The sequence below is a fragment of the Lactuca saligna genome, chromosome 3, assembly GCF_052625555.1.
Source record: "Lactuca saligna cultivar CGN05327 chromosome 3, ASM5262555v1, whole genome shotgun sequence".
In the NCBI taxonomy this organism is placed as follows: domain Eukaryota; kingdom Viridiplantae; phylum Streptophyta; class Magnoliopsida; order Asterales; family Asteraceae; genus Lactuca; species Lactuca saligna.
The window spans coordinates 109,117,756-109,128,694 of NC_136419.1; the positions used below are offsets into that span (position 1 = coordinate 109,117,756).

General features: G+C 38.7%; 1 non-coding gene across 1 annotated transcript; it reads right to left on the reverse strand.

The window, feature by feature from the left end:
- Nucleotides 1–1,388: 1,388 nt before the first annotated feature.
- Nucleotides 1,389–1,496, reverse strand: LOC145037987 (small nucleolar RNA R71). The gene has a single exon (XR_013679093.1). It is a non-coding gene; the product is annotated as a small nucleolar RNA R71 (small nucleolar RNA).
- Nucleotides 1,497–10,939: the final 9,443 nt, after the last annotated feature.

The window sequence follows — 10,939 nt, forward strand, 5'->3', positions numbered from 1 at the left end:
GACAACTAGCCACTATTTGAGTTAGTTTGTTTTCTAAGGATTAGTGCAGCGAATGTGAATCTAATCACTTGAATCGTTACTCAATAGAAGAAGTAATCCATTGCACTATTTCCATAACATTAACCATTGGATCAATTGAGTTGAACTAAACAGAAGTTCGCATTTGTCATTGAATTTAGTTGAATCTTTGCTTTTCTAGTTTTTAGTCTAAGTAATAGTTAATAAGTTTCTAGTCTTGTAAAACTAGAGAAAACTCATTTTATTATTTAATATTAAATAAAATTAGTTTTTAGTTTTAATTTACAGTTCCCTGTGTTCGATACCCTACTTATTTAGCTTTACCACAATTGATAGGTCCACTGCCTTTGTGTGTTTAATTTATAATTAAAAGTAGGTTTAAAACTAGTTGAGTTCACACATCAAGTTTTTGGCGCCGTTGCCGGGGAACGGTTCTAAATTAGCATTAATTTCTATTTTTATCGATCCTTTGTGTGGGATTTATCTTACACAATGTTTATTCTTAGATAATTTAGTAGTTAGTATAAGCTTTGATAAATATCTGTTTTAATAAGTTAATTAGAAATTTTTTTCTGTTTTTTGCCTTGAACTCGCCGAGTGCATTCGTGACAACTCGGTGAGTCCATTGCTGTTTACATTTTTAGTTTTTTATTCTATTTTTGTTCTTTTTACACATTTTTTTCTTGTTTTATTTGCAGTTTTTTCATGACCGGAGGATCTGATACATTTTGGTCCCTCCACTAGAAGACCCGGAGTCTGCCTTAAGGAAGAACAAAGGAAACTCCGTTGGAGAATCCGTTTCTTCAAAGAAGTCACCACTAAAGAATCTAAAGTCCGTTTTCATCAAGAAGAAGAGCAACAAATCAGGAGCTTCCAACACCTCTATAGCAATAGAAGACCCGATCAAAGAGGACACCGAGTACGAAACCGAAGGAGAAGAAGACCCCACCTTCGGGCACGAATCCGACTTTGACGATGAATTAGCCATTATCATGGCTAACATCGATGAAATCCCTATGGGGAAATGGAAGATGCATGATGATACCGAGCTGGGACTTGTGCAACCCGCAATTCCCACTACTGCTACTTTCGAACTAAAGGGCCACATACTCGCTCAACTAAAGGATATTCCTTTCTATGGAAAAGACCACGAAGATGCTTACAAGAATTTGGATGAATTCAATGATGTAGCTGATTACTTTAATGTTCCAAATGTGCCTCGCGAGACCTAGCTACTTCACATGCTTCCAGTTACATTCAAGGGTGCTGCAAAAGATTGGCTCAAATCACTCTCTCTCGGACCGGTCATCACCTGGGCTAAGATGAAAGAAGAATTTATTGACCACTTTTTCCCACCTTCTAAAATAGCCAAGCTAAAGAAGGCCATTGCTAACTTTGAACAACAAGCTGGAGAGTCACTATATGAAGCTTGGGAGAGGTACAAGTGGCTGCTAAGGAATTGCCCACACCATGAACATAATAGCCAACAAGAAGTCTCCATCTTCTGTGATGGAGTCAATGTCACAACAAGATAGTTACTTGACTCGCAAGGCCCGCTCACAAGGAAGCCACCCCTGCAGATCAAAGAATTAATTGAAGAGTTTTCTAAACATTCTAGAGAATACCACAACCCACGAAATGAAGTAAGTAGGGGGTAGTGAACACGGTCAACCATAGCATGGCGACAATGATGGCTAAACTAGACAGTTTAGATATAAGAATGATGAAGATGGATCAAACAATTCATGCTATTTGGGTGGGATGTGAGAATTTTAGGGGACCACACCTACCTAAAGACTGTGATTTGGATGAGAATGGAAACAAAAAGGCGCAAGTTTTCTATTCAAGTGGCGACAGATACAATGAAAATTGGCAAAAACCCAAGAAGGAAAGGCTCCCGTATGAAGAATACAAAAATGCAAAGGAAGAGAAATACAAGCAAAAAGAGAGGGTTTCTATGAAAAGGAAGAACCGATTGTGGAAAAAAGAGCCGATTTAGAAGAGACGCTCACAAGATTTATAGCCGCATCCGAGAAAAGACAGAACGATCATGATGTTGCAATACAAAAGACCAGAAATATACTTAGGAATCAGCAAGCATCTATTCTCAATATTGAAAAACAGCTTGGGCAACTAGCACATCAAGTGGACGAGAGAAGACCGGGTGAACTTCCAAGTAAACTGAGAATAATCCGAGAATGGAGAATGTGAATGCTATAACATCTAGTTATGGGGAAATTTTCACTCCTATGATCCCTGCACCGAAGGTCTCAACTAAGGTGCAAGCAGAAAAGACAGAAGAGTCGAGTTCAACTAAGCCCGACCTGACTTGCCGAGTCCCTCTAATGGACTCGACGAGTCCATGCCGTGATGACAAATCTGTTGTTTCATGAAAGCCTTACAGGCCTTCTTTGCCATTTCCAATTCGAGCGATACCTGATGAAAAGGTCAAAGCGTATAGAGCTTTCATGGAACGTGTTAAATCCCTTCAAGTAAACATCCCATTTGTTGAAACAATGCTTCAAACACGTAAATATTTAAACTTTCTTAAAGGTCTCTTTGCTGCTAGAAAAGATATGGCAGAAGTCGTGGAATTAGTATTAAATGAACTACCAGAAAAGAATGGCGATTCAGAAAGCATCTTGATTCCTTGCCAATTTGGAAATATACTTGCTACTCAAGCATTGACCAATTCGGGTGCAAGTATAAACTTAATGCCTTTTTCTTTCTTCAAGAATATTAATTTATCGGAGCCAAGGTTTATTAATATGAAGATCCATTTGGCGGACAAGACAATCATTTGTCGAAGAGGTGTTTGTGAAGATCTTCTCATAAAAGTGGATAAATTTGTATACCACGTGGACTTTGTAGTGCTTGACATGGAAGAAGACCCCAAACTTCCAATTATTTTGGGAAGACCATTTTTGAATACCGCATGTGCGTTGATGGATGTATGTGAGTCCACACTAACATTGAGGGTAGGAAATGAGTCAGATGTGTTTAAAGCTATATCAGAGATTAAACAAGAAGAAGTAAGAAAAGAAGAAGCTCCCTTAATTGATTTGTATGATGAAATACGCCAAAAAAAACTTGCACTCCTACAAGAAGAAGATCCAAGTAAAATTTTGCTATCTTCTGGAGGAAATGATGATGTTGAAAAAGACTTAGAAGAGATAGAGAAGCTACTGCAAGGAACTGATTCAGAAAACATAATGGAGTGTGAGGAATTTGCACCGACTCGCTGAGTCGAGTCGACAGACTCGACGAGTCCAGTCGAAAATTTCAGCAATTTGGATTATCTTGACCTTCTTATCACCAGTCCCTGGCTTGATTTGGACATGAATATTTTTTCTAATTATTTAGAAGATCGAGTAGCAGAAGGCGTATTGTTAAAGCGTATGGTGACTTCGAACACGTTCAAGTAGCTTGCCTCGATACAATGATGCAAGAAGATGAAGACATTCGACTTGAAGAGGAGGCAAGTTGTGGAGAAGAGGAGAATGAAATGGTTAGGATAGATGATGCTGATGACACATTCATTGAGACACGTATAACCAAACCTCGACCCCGAGTTTTACCAATTATGAAGTAATTAATTTTAAAGCTGGAGAAGTACAAAAGAGGGTTCAAGAGAATGGGGTGAAGAAGAAGGTTGTGAAAAGGAACATGCATGAAATTGAAGAGGATGCCACAAGGAAAAACAGAGAAGAATTGAGACGGGCATACAAGAGGAAGATACATGCCTATAAGACGAAGTATAAACCGCAAAAGATTAGGCGTGCATTCCCGATGCGGGAAAATGAAGAAACGTAGATGGGAAGGAGTCCAGCTATCGACTCCTTAAAAAGAAGCGCTTGGCGGGAGGCAAACCATTTATTAGAGTTTGCTTTCTTTTTTTCTTTCTCGTTTTAGTTTTTGTTTGCTTTTCATTTTTAGGATTCTCTTTTTTGTTTTCATCTTCTAAATCATCAAACATGACTGCTTGAGAGTACGCATGGTATGAGTGTGGGGTGGATTGAATATTATTTTTATAAATACTTAACAAAATGATATAATTTTTCAAATGTTTGCGAGTGACTCGACGAGTCTGACCCTAACTCGATGACTCTATTCAGAATCCAGATGAGTTTCAATTCGCGACTGTACTCTTCGAGTCTGACCCTGACTCAACGAGTCGATTTTATTTACAGAAAAAAAATAAATATTTTTTTACATCTGGTAAAACTAGGGTTTTTACCCTAATGTGATCATATTCCATTCATACTTGTCGTGCGCCCACTCTTACTCTCTCTCAAGCACTCATCAAGTTCTTCAAATTTTCTTCAAAATTCTCGAATTTCATCAACCAAGGTACTTAATTTCTTCAATAATACTTTTAAAGTCATGATTTTTAGATGTTATAAAGTATCAATTTTATAAAACACTCGTTTTTGAAGTTTAGAGAAATTTTAGGGTTTTGATTTTGGATTAATTGTGGTGTTTTGGATAGATTTTCTCGCTCTAATACACCTTATGGACATCCCTGGACAAACCCTTGGACAAATTTTAAGTTTTTATGGTCGAATTTTACATGACCCGTCGACTAACTCGCACAGTTCATCAGTCTCGTCGAGTCGTTCATGGACTCGATGAGTCCAGTCGGGAACCCAGAAAGGTTTTTTTTTTAAATGTCTTTATGTGTCTTTTGGATTGTTTGTTCTTTGTTTTATAGGAACCATGTTTTCACAGGGACGAAGCTCTCGAGGGAGTCAAGGAGATTTTCCTTGGTTGCATTTTCCACAAATCAACTCAAATTCAGCAAGGAATAATTGGAAGAAGAAGCTTGAGGAGCTCAAGAAAAAAGAGATATTTGCTCCCAATAAAATTGATTGGGAATGGTTTGGGAGCGTTCGTTATGAAGAAGAGTTGGCCCCTTATATTTTCAAGACATTTGTACACAATGGAGTATCCATTAGATGTGATGGATGGAGTCGTGTCTTCCATATTCAAGAACCGATCTATCATGAGCTATGCTTGGAGTTCTTTTCCACAATACATTTCCAAGGTGTGGATGGTTATTACAACCCTGGAAGTGTTACTTTTCGCCTTGGGGGCGAGCTTCGTCATTATTCTATTGTCGAACTAGCTTGGAGATTGGGGATATATGACCAACATGTGGTCAACACGGGTGCATTTCGTATGTTTTTAAAGCATTGCCATAAAGCATTTCCAGATGGGATCACAAGTTCAAGTTGGTGGAGCACCATTGCTAATAAAGTTTACATTCCGAAGTCGGCTCAAGAAGGGAGAATACGATCACCTACACACCGCCTTACTCACTGGCTCATTTCAACCACCATTAACCAAAGGAAAGATGATGACAAGGTTTCTAACCTTGATGTTTTCTTTCTTTGGAGCATCATTATACCCACTACTTTTTTCAACATTCGATGGTGCATCGCTTCATACTTGGCGGAGGGAGCGGTTAAGGACCGCAAAACATCAAAAATTAATGGTGGCATGTTCGTGACACATTTAGCCCACTGTTAGGGGTTAATGACTAGTGGTGCTTGGAACTTGCTGGTGGAGATCCCGACATCTCTATTTAATCATATTTTTTTCACATGGCACGCATTATTGAAGATTATGGAGGAGGTCATTATGCTATCCCACATGACGATCCGGTGATCGGGCCCGATGCATCGGGATGGAGGGTTCGATCGAGACGTGAGCGGGAAGTGGAGGAGGAACCGTCGGTGATTCCAGTGGAGAATGACGAAGTACCAATAGATTGGTACAATATCGAGATGAGCAGGCTCCAAGACCAATTAGCAATGAATACCACGTGCAACTTTTTGACCATTTTCGTATTCCACACATTGATGGGGGTAACTTCCCCTACATTCGTTCTTGGGACGAGGTCTTTAACGCAAGGCAGAGTGGAGTTGGTGGGAGTGGGGCTGTGCATGGCCATGATGAGGAAGGAGATGATGATTAGTTTCTTTTATATCATATGGAACAATTTTTATTTGATTTTTTTATTTTGTTTGGTGTGTTTTTAATTCTTAATTAGGTCTTAAACTCTTATGTGCTTAATGTTCTATTTGCCTTGGTTTATTTCGAAATTTGGTTTAGGAAATGCTTGCATAAGGAGTCTAGAGTATGTAAGAAAAACATGGAAACGAGTCAAAAAAGGTCAGACTATTGAGTCTAAATGTCGAGTCCGGTCTGAAAGGGTTTATGAGTGAACGTTTACTGAAGCTATGGGAAGTTTTGAAGTCCACAAGAAGCTGGATTTAGGATAAAGTTAATTATTTTTCACCCAGCGATGACTCGCCGAGTGAAGTTACCCTACTCGACGAGTCGCAGTTCGTTTTCACGATTTCCACAATTTCGCGCTATTACTCGACGAGTGGTTTATATGACTCGACGAGTCCTTCATTTATCTACCACAAGGGTTGCTGACTTGATGATGATTGCTACACTACTTGACCACTTATTCTTTGCAATCAATTCCTGAATATTTTATAGTATTTTTCCTGCACATTTGAAGCTACCCACATGCGATTTGATGCCCAAGACATGGATGAGCTGTTTCCATGGCTAAAGTCGATTGAAGTAGGAGGTTAATAAAAGATGATCAACCTATCAACTGCTACCATAGGGGACTTTGTTTCATTTCCCTCTATATATTTCTTTTGTTTTTCTTTTCATGCAATACATGCAATGGGGACATTGCGTGAATTAAGTGGGGGGGGGGGGGTATGGGGTTGGTTACATCTTAGTAAATTTAGAATCCTAATATCCTAATTTAGGACTATTTTTTTAAAAAAAAATTGCATTTTTGCATGCCAAAAATACTTAGGATTTAATTTATAGAATTTTGGTAAAAGTAATTAGGATTCCATGTTAGAGTTATGTTGATGATTGCATGAAGATCCAAATGTTTAGTTGAGCCTATATACGTTCTAGTGCATTTGTGGCTTCCTTATTCTAGTGAAATCATGGGACAAAAACACGACCTCACTTAGTTTGAAGGATGCAATATGTTTAGCATCATGTACCAGAAATGTATCCAGAAAAATTATTATCGCTAACCAATAATGGTTAAAGTTGAGCGCCCCTTCTTAAGCATGTAGGGTTTTGAGTGAAAAAAATGAGTTACATGTTAAAAAAAAGGAGAGAATTACAAGAAAAGTGTGAAGAATTTTTGGAGCATCAAAGTTAAAGTATGAAGTTCAAAGATAAAAAATTCTAAAGAAATTCAAAAATTGAAGATACCAAAAATCAAATCAAACAAGGTGGTGAATTCAAAGAAATCAAAGATCAAATGTCAAAGAAGTGAAGAATTACAAAGAGCTCCAATGTCATATCATAAATTGTAATTTTGTGTATATTATGTATGCTTGGGTTGCTAAACCAAAAATACCTTGAGGTTAAGAGGCTTTTTGAGGTTGGATTCGGAGGGATGCATAATATGAGCATTGTTCGGAAAAAGTGGTCGAATGTTTATGAGGATTGTGAGTATTTGGAGTATGGGGGGTTATTAGGAAAATGGCTGGGTTCGATTGGAGTTGTCTTATGGGATTCTAATGTTTTAAAATTCAGTTTTGCTTGGGGGCAAGCTAAAGTCAAGTGTGGGGTATTTTGATATTTACATATTTAGTATTATATTAAGTATAGATTTTTATCATTTATTAGCTAATTTACTGTATATCATGGACAAAAGATACAAAAAAGTGTTTGAATTGTGTTTTCAGTCCAAAAGCAAAGCTCAGAAGCAAAAGGAAGTAGGAGAAGCGGTTGGGATCTCGGGAGTTGAACAAAGAAGAAAAATGCTAAAAATACAAGGTACTCGGCGAGTAGGGTCGACTACTCAGCAAGTCGCGTCGAAGAATCGAGAAGATAAGGACTCTCTGACTTACCGTGCATGGGAATTAAGTGATAGACACGACGAGTTAGTCATGGACTCGGCGAGTCGGTTCGATTCTATAAATACAACTTTCCAGATCGACATAAAGGAATCTGGAACCCTTAGGGAGAAGCAAGTTGCGAATTAGAGTCAGGAGTGATCTGGAGAACGAAAGATTTGAGGCAAATCAACATCATTCTTACTTTAATCTATTGTTCTTCATCATGGTGAGACTTTTAGATTTCGTTTTAGTGCTGTTAATTACCTCAACCATGAGCTGAAACCTTTAAACTTCTGTTTGGGGAGACAAAAATGATACTTTGATTTGATATATGGTAGGATTGATTTAATATTGGTGATTTTGTTAATGCTAGCTTGTTAAAGAACCTTATGTGTGAATGATAACTACTTTTCTGTTAATAGGAAGATAATTAAGCTGCATAAACATCTCTTAATTGGTACCTCATATAATTTATGTGATCACTTTAGTATATGACTAGGATTAGCGACTGTGAAACTAAAATTAATAGAAAAATTGGTAAATTCATGTGCGAGCCTGTGTGATGACCATCAACAAGAGGTTAACTAAAGGACCAAATTAGTTAGCTATTACAAGTCTAAATTAACTAGAATAAATAACCTAGTGAATTAAATTAGATTAGACAACTAACCACTATTTGAGTTAGTTTGTTCTCTAAGGATTAGTGCAGCGAATGTGAATCTAATCACTTGAATTGGTACCCAATAGAAGAATTAATCCATTTCACTATTTCCATAACATCAACCATTGGATCAATTGAGTTGAACTAAACAGAAGTTCGCTTTGTCATTGAATTTAGTTGAATCTTTGCTTTTCTAGTTTTTAGTCTAAGTAATAGTTAATAAGTTTCTAGTCTTGTAAAACTAGAGAAAACTCGTTTTATTATTTAATTTTAGATAAAATTAGTTTCTAGTTTTAATTTACTGTTTCCTGTGTTCGATACCCTACTTATTTAGCTTTACCACAATTGATAGGTCCACTGCCTTTGTGTGTTTAATTTATAATTAATAGTAGGTTTAAAACTAGTTGAGTTCACACACATCAATGTGTCTATGACAAGGAGCGGGGCCTTTCAGTTAGTAACAGTGGAGTTGTGAGTAGCACCGGATGTTGGAGGTGTGTATCTTTTACTTTCTTGTCAACTTTGATTCAATGTTTTATTGTTACGGTACTTCATCGATGTTAGTAAGTATATATTTTGGAGTATTACATTGCTTGCATATGAATGAATTATATGCCATCTACATGCCATGGATGATAAAGTAGCAGTCTGAAGATGTTTCCCTTTAGGACAGGTTCTTAGGATGCAGTCACTATAGCAAGTGTGATTGGGACTTGGATGGTGGTCTATTAGTTGGAAAGATTGGTTCGGATTTGGTAAAGGGTTAGATGGAGCACCAGCAGAAGCAAGTGTGGTCCACAACATATCGACACTTTAGATGATAGGAAAGAATTGGAATCCGTTTTGTTAGAGAGCAATAAGGGATTAGCCGGATAAAAGTGGGGGAGAACCCGCCAAGTATTTAGAGACAGTAACATGCTAAACTTGGAGGAGTTAGTGACCTTTGAGAAGGAATGGAAAGCGGTCAGAGGGGCTGTGTCGATAGAGGAGTGCATAAGTTGTGAATCTGGGAAACTTTCCAGGAATGAGTTAGTATATTCTTGCTAGTGATGGATGGTTTTAAAAATCGGGTTGAAAGATCGCTAGCAAGACTCGAGTGAGTCAGTACACCCTCAGAATAGTAGTTAGTGGTAAAGATACCATGGAGGGTTTGGTAGGACTGCGGGATAGCTGCAACATTCCCTAGCAGCGAGTCGGTGAGGGAAGTGATGTAAGATTGTGGGTAAGCCATAGCATTTGTTAGCAGTGTAGTTAGCGAAGTGTCAGCGGAGGATCGTATCTCCTAGTTCGCGGAGTGTGGGTGGAGGCCCGTATCTCCTAGTTAGCAAGGTAGGGACCAGGGAAGCTTGAGTGATTAAGTTTTAGTATGAAGTTGGCCTGTATGGCCCTAGATAGGTGAGATCTTGGGAGAGACCACTCCAGGATGTAGTTGGGTGAGACCCGTGGGCAAGGCCCGTATGTTAGTAGCATTATAGGTGAGACCTGGGTGTAGGATTGCTTAGTAGTATAGTCGGGGGAGACTTGTGGGCGAGGCCCATGAGATTATAGCAGCACAGGTAGGACGTGGTAGGGAACTTAGGGTCAAGATTAGGGATCGAGGATCCCAGGACTTATAGCGCCAGAGTGGCAGAGTAGATGGAGTTGTTATAGATAGTCGAAGTATCCTTGGAAGCCGCTGGTAGAGACTTAGTGATTGTGCTAGGTGTAGTAAACGGTTGTAGTCTGGTAACCCAGTTAAAGGTAGATTAGTTGGGTCTAGGGTGGTCTCAGTTTATCCAGGAGGAGGATATAAAGATATCAGGGTTCTCAGTTAGAAGGAGTAATGATAAGAGGCGAGTGTTGCGAAACAACTATTTGACTGAGGAGTGCCACACCTCTCCCAGCAGGGTTAAATACTCTTAGAGGGAAAGGTTTGGACTGTTATGAAAATATTGTATGAGTCTAACCGTTACAGGGATGGATCTTTTACTCGTAGGATTATCTAATCCGTTCGCTGGTTTGGGTGCTCAACAATAAGTTGTAGTAGCAAGAAGTATTTAGTGTGTATCGGCAGTAGTGACCAGCATTGGGAGTGGCTGGAGTAATGGATACCGTGAAGGATATGGTCTTCATAGTGGCCAAGTAGGTGGTTAGTATTGGAACGTTGCCTTGGAAAGGCCAGTAAACGCGCATGGAAAAGGGGTGAACCCCTAGGATTTCCAACATAGGTACTCGGGGAGTACAAGTAGGATTTTCAGTTGAATAAGTTATGTTCTTAGGATTAACAGGATTAAGGTGCACTTGAGGATTGCTATTTTCAAGGACTAGTGTTAGTCTGAATGATCGGGCGGAAGGTCAATGGAAGTGGTCAGCAGCAGTTAGATTCATC